Genomic DNA, 8568 nt, shown 5'->3' on the forward strand with positions numbered 1-8568 from the left:
GAGAGTCTGGCCGGCCCCAGCCACACAACAGCAGGCTGAGTCCTATAGCAGGACAGCCAGACCCTAAGGGAGGCTCTAGAGGGCTTGGCTTTAGGATGTAGGAGGCCGTGATATCCAGGGATCTGTATTTAAGTTTTTCTTTTCTGTGTCGTAATTGTTTTCTCTCATCTCTGAGTCTTTGGCAAAGTTAGGCAGCATGGCCACATTTGAGCTGTGCTTTGGGGAAATTAAGGTACGATATTGTGCCAGTCCTTTCCTATTAATTGCAGGAAACTACATTTCCCAGGCTCCTTTGTCAATGGTTTCCTGTTAGGTCCAGCCAATGGGAGGCACTGGAGGACGGCCGGGAAGCTGGAGGAGAGAAGTCAGGGTATTTCTCCCCTTCTTCCTCAGCTCCGAGTGGCATCCCCTACAATGGCTGTATCTCCTCTGGAGCTGCAGCTGCCTCCAGCCAGGCAGCTGCCACCATTTCTCCGTCAGGTGGCCTGGGCTCTGATAACAACATCTCCTCCTATTTTCCCCTTTAGCTCAAAGGACAGAGCAGCTTCCAGCCGTGGTGACTTTCTGGGCTGCTTCCCATCCAGGATTGGATTCTCAGCTCTTCCATCACCTGGGTAACCAGTTCCCCTTTGTGAAAGTCTCTTGGTTTGAAAGACTCAATGCGTTTCTGTGTTCCTGAATGGATTATGATGGATGGGGGGCCTTTGATGACTTTTGGGACAAAGGGGTGTGGGGAGATCATGGCCAGAGAAAGAGGTTACAAAATGCCAAGAAGGGCCCGTCGGGAGAGGTGCAGTCGCTGGAGCAAGCTGGGCTGGCTGGCCGAGAGGACAAGCTGCAAGCCAGCTTGTCTGGGTCTGTGGAACATGAGGTCTTCCTTGGGGACTCTCAGAAGCACCTGGAGGAAGGAACCTATGAAAGAACTAGGCCCCCCATAGTCATGAGGAACTATGATTGTGGGACTATTAATGACAAGGAAGACACCTGGATTTTTAAAATTTATTTATTTATTTAGGCTGCATTGGGTCTTCGTTGCTGCGCACGGGGTTTCTCTAGTTGTGGCGAGTGGGGGCTACTCTTTGTTGCAGTGAGCGGGCTTCTCATTGCGGTGGCTTCTCTTGTTTTGGAGCACAGGCTCTAGGTGCGTGGGCTTCAGTAGTTGTGGCACGCAGGCTCGGTAGTTGTGGCACACAGGCTTAGTTGCTCCGCAGCATGTGGGATCTTCCTGGACCAGGGCTTGAACCTGTGTCCCCTGCATTGACAGACGGATTCTTAACCACTGCGCCACCAGGGAAGCCCCTGACACCTGGATTATTAAAGAACTTGGGGACATCCAGACATCATTTCTAATAGTGAAATGAATAAAAGTAAAAGAGAACAGCATCCATGTCTGACAGTAGGGGTTTGGCTAAATGCATAACGGTAAGTCCATCCAATGCAAGGCGAATGCAGCCTTCAAAATAACCCTGGAGAAAACTGTTTTGTGGCCCGGTAAAGAGTCACCATAGTTTGTTAAATGAAAAGAAGCATGGGGAATTCCCTGGCAGTCCAGCAGTGGTTAGGACCCCGCGCTTTCACTGCTAAGGGAACTGGTCGGGGAACTAAGAAGCATGGCACAAACTATGTACAGTACAGGCTCATTAAAACACATACACACGTAGAGAAAAAAGTCTGAAGGATATATGTGAAAATATTCATGGAAGTATCTCTGAGTGGTAGTAGAATTAAAGGTATTTTTATTTTCCTTCCTTTGCTCATCTGCATTTTCTAAAGTTCTTACAGGAAATGTATTATTTTATACAAAGGAATAGTAAGGTGACTACACAAGACAAGTAGACTGAAGAAGTGCCTTTATCTGGGCTGGACCCGTCTCTGGGGATGCCATTTCTTCTCCCTCAGCCAGAGTCCCTCTTCTTCAAAGCCAGCTGGGATGATTTCTCCTCCTGCAAGATGCTTGTGACAACTCCAGCCCACCACAGATTCACTCAAAAAAATCCTTCTAGAAGATGTGGTATATATATACAATGGAATATTACTCAGCTATAAAAATGAATGAACTAATGCCATTTGCAGCAACATGGATGGATCTAGAGATTATCATACTAAGTGAAGTAAGTCAGACAGACAAAGACAAATATGTGATGTCACTTATACGTGGAATCTAAAAAAATAATGTTATTTACAAAACAGACTCACAGACTTAGAAAACAAACTTATGGTTACAAAAGGGGAAAGGTTGGGGTAGGGATAAATTAGGAGGTTGGGACTGGCATATACACCCTACTATATATAAAATAGATGATCAACAGGGACCTACTGTATAGCACAGGGAATGCTATTCAATACTCCGTAGTGACCTGTATGGGAGGGGAATCTGAAAAAGAATCGATATATGTATGTGTATAGCTAAATTACTTTGCTGTACACCTGAAAATAACACAGCATTGTAAATTAACTATATCCCAATATAAAAGAAATATTTAAAAAAATCCTTCTAGAGCTCTGGTCTGCTGTGCACTTGGCATTGTCCAATATTTTTCTTCAGTTATGCTCACATTTATGACTGGAAAGAAGAGACTTGGGCGGGGGCGATGGGAGGCGCCAGCACCGTCTGCAAGTATCGGAGGGGCTGCTGCATGGAGAAGGGTTGAGCCCATTTTTGTGTAGCTACCCCTGAACAGGAAAACCAGGGTGGGTAGTAAGAGGACATATTAAGGAGGCAAATTTCTTTTCTTTTCTTTTTTTCAAAGATTTTTTGATGTGGACCATTTTTAAAGTCTTTATTGAATTTGTTACAATACTGGTTCTGTTTTATGATTTGGTTTTTTGGCTGCGAGGCATGTGGGAACCTAACTCCCCAACCAAGGATCAAACCTGAACCCCCTGCATTGGAAGGTGAAGTCTTAACCACTTGACCGCCAGGGAAGTCCTGCAAATTTCTTTTGATTTAAGGAAATAGCTCTCCCTACGAAGGTGTGGCTGCCTTTAGGATGGGCTGCTCTTGGTTGCGGGGGGTATTCAGTGAGAAACTGTGACCAGTGGTAGATGTTCCCTAGGTAACCTCATAACCTCATTTATGGTCATAAATGTCTCCTTAGAAGTTTGAGTTGGTGGTAGTTTCTGAGGCCAAATTCCAAGGATGGGGGAAGGAAGGGCATTGCATCCTGCAGTTTAGGCTTTGAGGCTGGATTAGAGCTATTTAGAGGAGGCATATCCCATGAAAGGGCCTGGAACTCAAAGATGGGATTTGGAGTGGGGGATTCTGAGCCCCTGTTGGAATCTGGCTTCCACGACATCCATTTAGTGTCCAGAGAAGCCAAGGCTTGGAGTGGGGTGGGATGTGTCTAGCAACACCCAAGAATGAATGGGACTCACCCTGGAGGGATCGGCTCCTTGAGAGGGGCCTCCCACCCCTTGCTGATGGTTTTTCCCACCAGGAGAGTGTACTCTGAGGCATTCTTGCCTTGGGATCCCCACCTTCTTCTCCTAACCCACTTAAAGAGGCAGTAAGGGGGAAGACAGACTGTTGATAATTTATAAATTGCAGTCACATACCTGCATCCTATATCATCATAAACCAAGGGGTGGGGTACCCTGGGCTGGGATAGGTCCTGGCGCCAACCAGTATCTCTTGAGTAATTGATTCATGGAACTGACTCACTCATTTAGATAAAGTATAACCTCTAGTGTTTTTTTTAACCCCCTCAAACTCCCATCGCTTTAGCCTAATTTTGTGCACACAGGAATGAGTCTCCCACTTCTGCCCCCTCCCTCACCATTTCACTCACTGAACAGCACTGATACCCCCTTGGAGCAGACGCTGGGTTGAGGGAGGACAGTCATCCACATGTGACAGGATCTGGGATCTGGGATAGAATCTAATGCAAGATCTCTGGCTGCTTTCTATGTAAGTCAGCCACAGCCAGCCCCTTACTGACTCCAATTCATATACCAGTTCACTCATTCATTCCTTCGTTCACTTATTTAATATCAAGTTTCCACCCTGTGCCAGATGCTGGTACCGGGAAGAAAACAGTCCCTTCCCTAAAGGAGTTCTCAGGATGTAGCATCCATTACCCCAACGCTGCCCATTCTCAGCGGCCCTGAGCACCGTGCTTGTAAGAACCTGTGCAATTGGCAGCCCTGCCATCCCACCACTGTCCAGAAGGTGGCAGCAAACTGGCAAAGAGGAGCTCTAAAGGTGAGGCGGGCAGGACGAAGGCCCTTGGGGATCACCTGGAAAGGAAGTTCTGCCCTGGTTTCTGGAAAGGACCTACTGCACACCCATTCAAGGGGGCAGATGCCCCAACCTGACTACAAGCTGCAATATGAATTGGCAAGGATATTTGGTTATGAGTAATAGAAGGCTCTGAAAGTTGGCTTAAAACTAGGATGCAGGGGGCTTCCCTGGTGGCGCAGTGGTTGAGAGTCCGCCTGCCGATGCAGGGGACACGAGTACGTGCCCCGGTCTGGGAAGATCCCACATGCCGCGGAGCGGCTGGGCCCGTGAGCCATGGCCACTGAGCCTGCGCGTCCAGAGCCTGTGCTCTGCAACGGGAGAGGCCACAACAGTGAGAGGCCCAAGTACCGCCAAAAAAAAAAAACCCAAAAAACAAACAAAAACAAAAAACTAGGATGCAGGGAAGCCGAGAACAGGGCTGCAGCTGGGCCTCAGGAATGGACTGGATCCAGTCCATTTCTCATCCTGGAGGCTCATGTGGAGGTCCCATTCTCGTCTTTGTACCCTGAGCTTTCCTGTTCTTTGGAGTGGGAAATAGTGTCAGAGCCGGTTGGAACTTACTTGTTCCAGACCAAGCCAGCCAAGAAGACATCTGAATGCCAGGGAAAGGGACTTGTTGGATTAGCTCATCTTGGGTCTAGAGCCTGCCCTGGCATTAGTAAATGATGACAATCTGCAAGCACAGTTCTGGGCAGTGTGAAAATGAACAGAAACCTCATTTAAGATGGAGTTGGGAGGACTGAAGGGAGAACTCTCAAGCTCTCGCTGTCAATTGCAGACTCAACAGAAAGAGACATACCTTTGCATCTCCAACAGGAGGAGGGTTACTATTTTACCACCCAGCAGGAGGAGGAATTTCTCTTTGCCTGGCAACAGCCTAGCCAATAAGAGACTGTAGTAACTCAGCCAATGAAAAGCAGTACACTTCAAACTCCCAGTTTCCTCCAATAGACTCTGTGTTTATAATGGCCCCTCCCAACTAACCTCTTTTCCCCTATAAAGGAACATTTCTCTCCTTGTTCTCTGGACTTGCCTGTGGTTCACCATAGATTGCGTGTCCCAGATTGCAATTCTTTGCTGTTCCTGAATAAACCCGTTTTGCTGGTAAAATAACAGGCTGTTTTATTTTTTTTAGGTCTTCAGCTGTTACCTTGTGGGAGAATTGGTGGGACCTGGGAGACCCTCCCCAGTAGAGATCAACTGGAATGAGTTTGGGTTGCAAGGCTGCCACATAGGATTTTCTGTATCCTTCCATGGACCATTGTTGCAATAGGGTGAGCTGCCAGGTAGTAGGTACACCTCTGGCTTCGTTGTAGCACCCTTCTCATGTACTCAGCTTGATGGATTCCAACTGCAAGTACCTGCAGCTCCCTGGGAGGGAGTGGCTCTCTACACAGGACTGATGGGAGTTGGTGGATAAGCCTCCCAGCTCCTGTCCCTGGCAGGGGAACAAATCTGGAGGGTCCAACACTGAACTCCCAAAGCTCCCTAGGAGGACTGAACCCTAGTTGCCCAGAGCCATGACCTGTTTGATTATGCATCTGGACTGGCTTCCTCCCCTCCCTCTCTTCCCACTCCCCTATTGATGCTTTCTGGAATCACTGCACTGCTTTATACCCCACAATCCTCGCCTCTGGGTCTGCTGCTGGGCACCCAACCCAAGACCCTGTAGTCTTAACGGCGAGAAGAGTGGTGAGGAAACTTTGAGAAATGAGAGCACACGCTTTCCATTCAATTTTGCCCTTTTCTCTAAAAATAGAGCTCTTTATTTAAAACAGTTTGGGGTAGGCCCCAACAAACATTAGGAAATTATCTAAATATGACATAAACATAAAATTAGAAATAACTACAAATATCTTAGAACAATATATAATCTCCTCACTACCCTAAAGAATGGGAATGTTGCTTTCACCCAGGCATCACCCGCTCTGCCCCTGACATCTTTCATGTGTGGCCCTGGAGTTTCCACTATGCAGTTCCCGCCTGCTGGGGACATGAAAGGGCTTTGTAAACAGTTCAGTGCTGAGCACACCTGACAAATGATGATATTGAATAGGATGCTCTTTCCTAAAGCTGCCCAGTTTTTTGTTTATGACTTAATGACCATAAAGGAGCTGGAGTTTAGAATTAATAGAAAGCTCAGCGTCTGTCAGAAATTAAACTTTAAAAAAATGCTTAAAAAACACACAAGTTTTCAGAACAGAGATAAAGCGGTTCCTTCACACAAGCCTAAGACAATAGTGAGGATAGCTTTTAGTTATTTGGAATTTACTTCCACGAAGCAGCTCGGCTGGTTCCAGAAAGGACACTGGGCTTGGTCTGGAACTGGCCGTGAGCCACAGCCTTCCCCAGCTCCATGGTTCCAGTTTGTTCTTCCTCTTCTGTGCTCAATCACGGATGTAGACAAGCCTCATTGCAGGGAAACCCCTGCGGAAATGCATGTATGTGTGTGAGTCCCAGCAGTGGTGAAGGCCTCCTGCCAGCCTCATGCCCCTTGGAAACCCTTGCCGAGACCTCAGTACTGTTTACATGGCCAAGGGGACGGGGGTTGGCCCAGCTGGCCAGAGACCGACAATGTCACCCTCAGAGACGTACACAGTAAGTCAACATTTTAGCTTCCTCGTTTGAAACAAAAGACAGGTGTTCAATTTAAAAAGGGGTTTGCTAACGTTTTCTTTAGCAGTTGAAACTCCTATGTACAATCTTACGTGGAGGGCCACTGGAGAAAATCAGGGCCCAGGGAGGCTGCTCTGGTTGCACTGCGGGGATCCTACAGCCCACGGCTCCCCCTGAGATTGAGACGCCTCCTGAGAAGCCCAAGGCCTTTTGGGAACACAGTTTGAGAACCCCCGGACCAGATGCCCTCGAGCTGCTTTTCCAGATCTTCCATTAATGTTCTACCCTCGCGTTGGCTTCAAAACAACACAGCCAAAAACAAAAAACAAAAAACAACAAAAACACACAACAACACAGCCCCTTCAAAATGCTTATGAAGACGCTTTTGACACAAATGGAGGAACTTAAGTCCTGGCAGGTGAAATGGCAGAGCCAAGGATTGTTCTGATTCCTGTGGTCCCTGCAGGGCCACAAAACTGACAAAACCTTGGTCTAACGGGTGAAGACTCAGCTCTGCTCGTCCATATACTGGTGGGTGTAGGTTAATAAAGCGGTTGTGTGAGCACATCCATCACTACCCTCAGGTAAGGACAGTCACCTGTTTCCAGAAGACAGTGGTTTCTCAAAACTGGAAGAGGAAATGGGACGTCTTTACAACCACAATGGTCACCTAAAGGGTCTGAAGTGCTAAGTTGGGGATCACGGGCCCAGGGGTCCGACTCCCTGCTGGGTTGCTACCCCACCACCAATTAATCAGACCCCCTAGAAGGTGGGCCATTTGGTATTTTCTTTGCTGGGAAAAGGGAGAGGGACCCTTGGCTGGGCTCCAGCTTCTGAGAACTGTTTCCTGACCAGAAGGCAGGGGTCAGCGAGGGCAGGAGGCAGGAGAAAGACTAAAGGTGGGAACTCCAGTCACTCTGGGTTTAGGGTCACAGGTGGGAGATGCCCAGCGGTCCCCTCAGAGCCTGGGTGGATGGAGAATCCTACCAGCCACCACGTGGTGAGTGCCAGTGGTGTGGCAGGCATCACACGTCTCTGTTGGAACCCTCACCGTGCCCCAGGTGGTAGCTGTAGAAAGGAGACTTGGGTACAGAGAAGGAAGGTATCTCCCCTAAGGCCACACAACTGGGAAATGGCAGAGCTGGGATTTGGACCCAGGCCTCTTTGATAATGGAAACTGTGCAATGCCTGACTCAGAGACTGGGATTTGAAGGACCATGCCTTTCCTCTTCCTCTCCAACACCCTCAGCCAACTGGATTTTTTCTTCACTGGGGCCCACCCTAGGGGACTCATAAATCAGGATGCCGAGCCTCGGGGAGGAGGGAGCCCAGCGGGTGCTGGAGAGAGGCGTTGAGTCCTGCTACACTTGGTGTGCCTCCAGATTTCTTCCCTCCCCAAATCCAGATGGGCCCTTGTGCTGTCAGCCTTCAATGTCCCCTGTGACCTGACCTCGCCTGTTTCATGTTGTGCAGGGATGATTTTTCCAACTGGCCTGTCACCCCAGGGACAGTGGGGTGGTCTGACACCCAACCAACCTCTGACCTCCGCCCATCCCTGTCTCCACCCCTCTTGGCTCTCGGCCCAAAGCTCGAAGGTCATAGGACGGGGTGGCTTCTGACTGCTCAACCTGGCGGACACCTCTAGCCGGGTTCCCCGAGGTGCCGTAAGAACCCGCGGCTGCCCCAGCGATGATGCTCCCAGGATTTCAAGT

Source organism: Phocoena phocoena, chromosome 1, assembly GCF_963924675.1.
Source record: "Phocoena phocoena chromosome 1, mPhoPho1.1, whole genome shotgun sequence".
Lineage (NCBI taxonomy): Eukaryota > Metazoa > Chordata > Mammalia > Artiodactyla > Phocoenidae > Phocoena > Phocoena phocoena.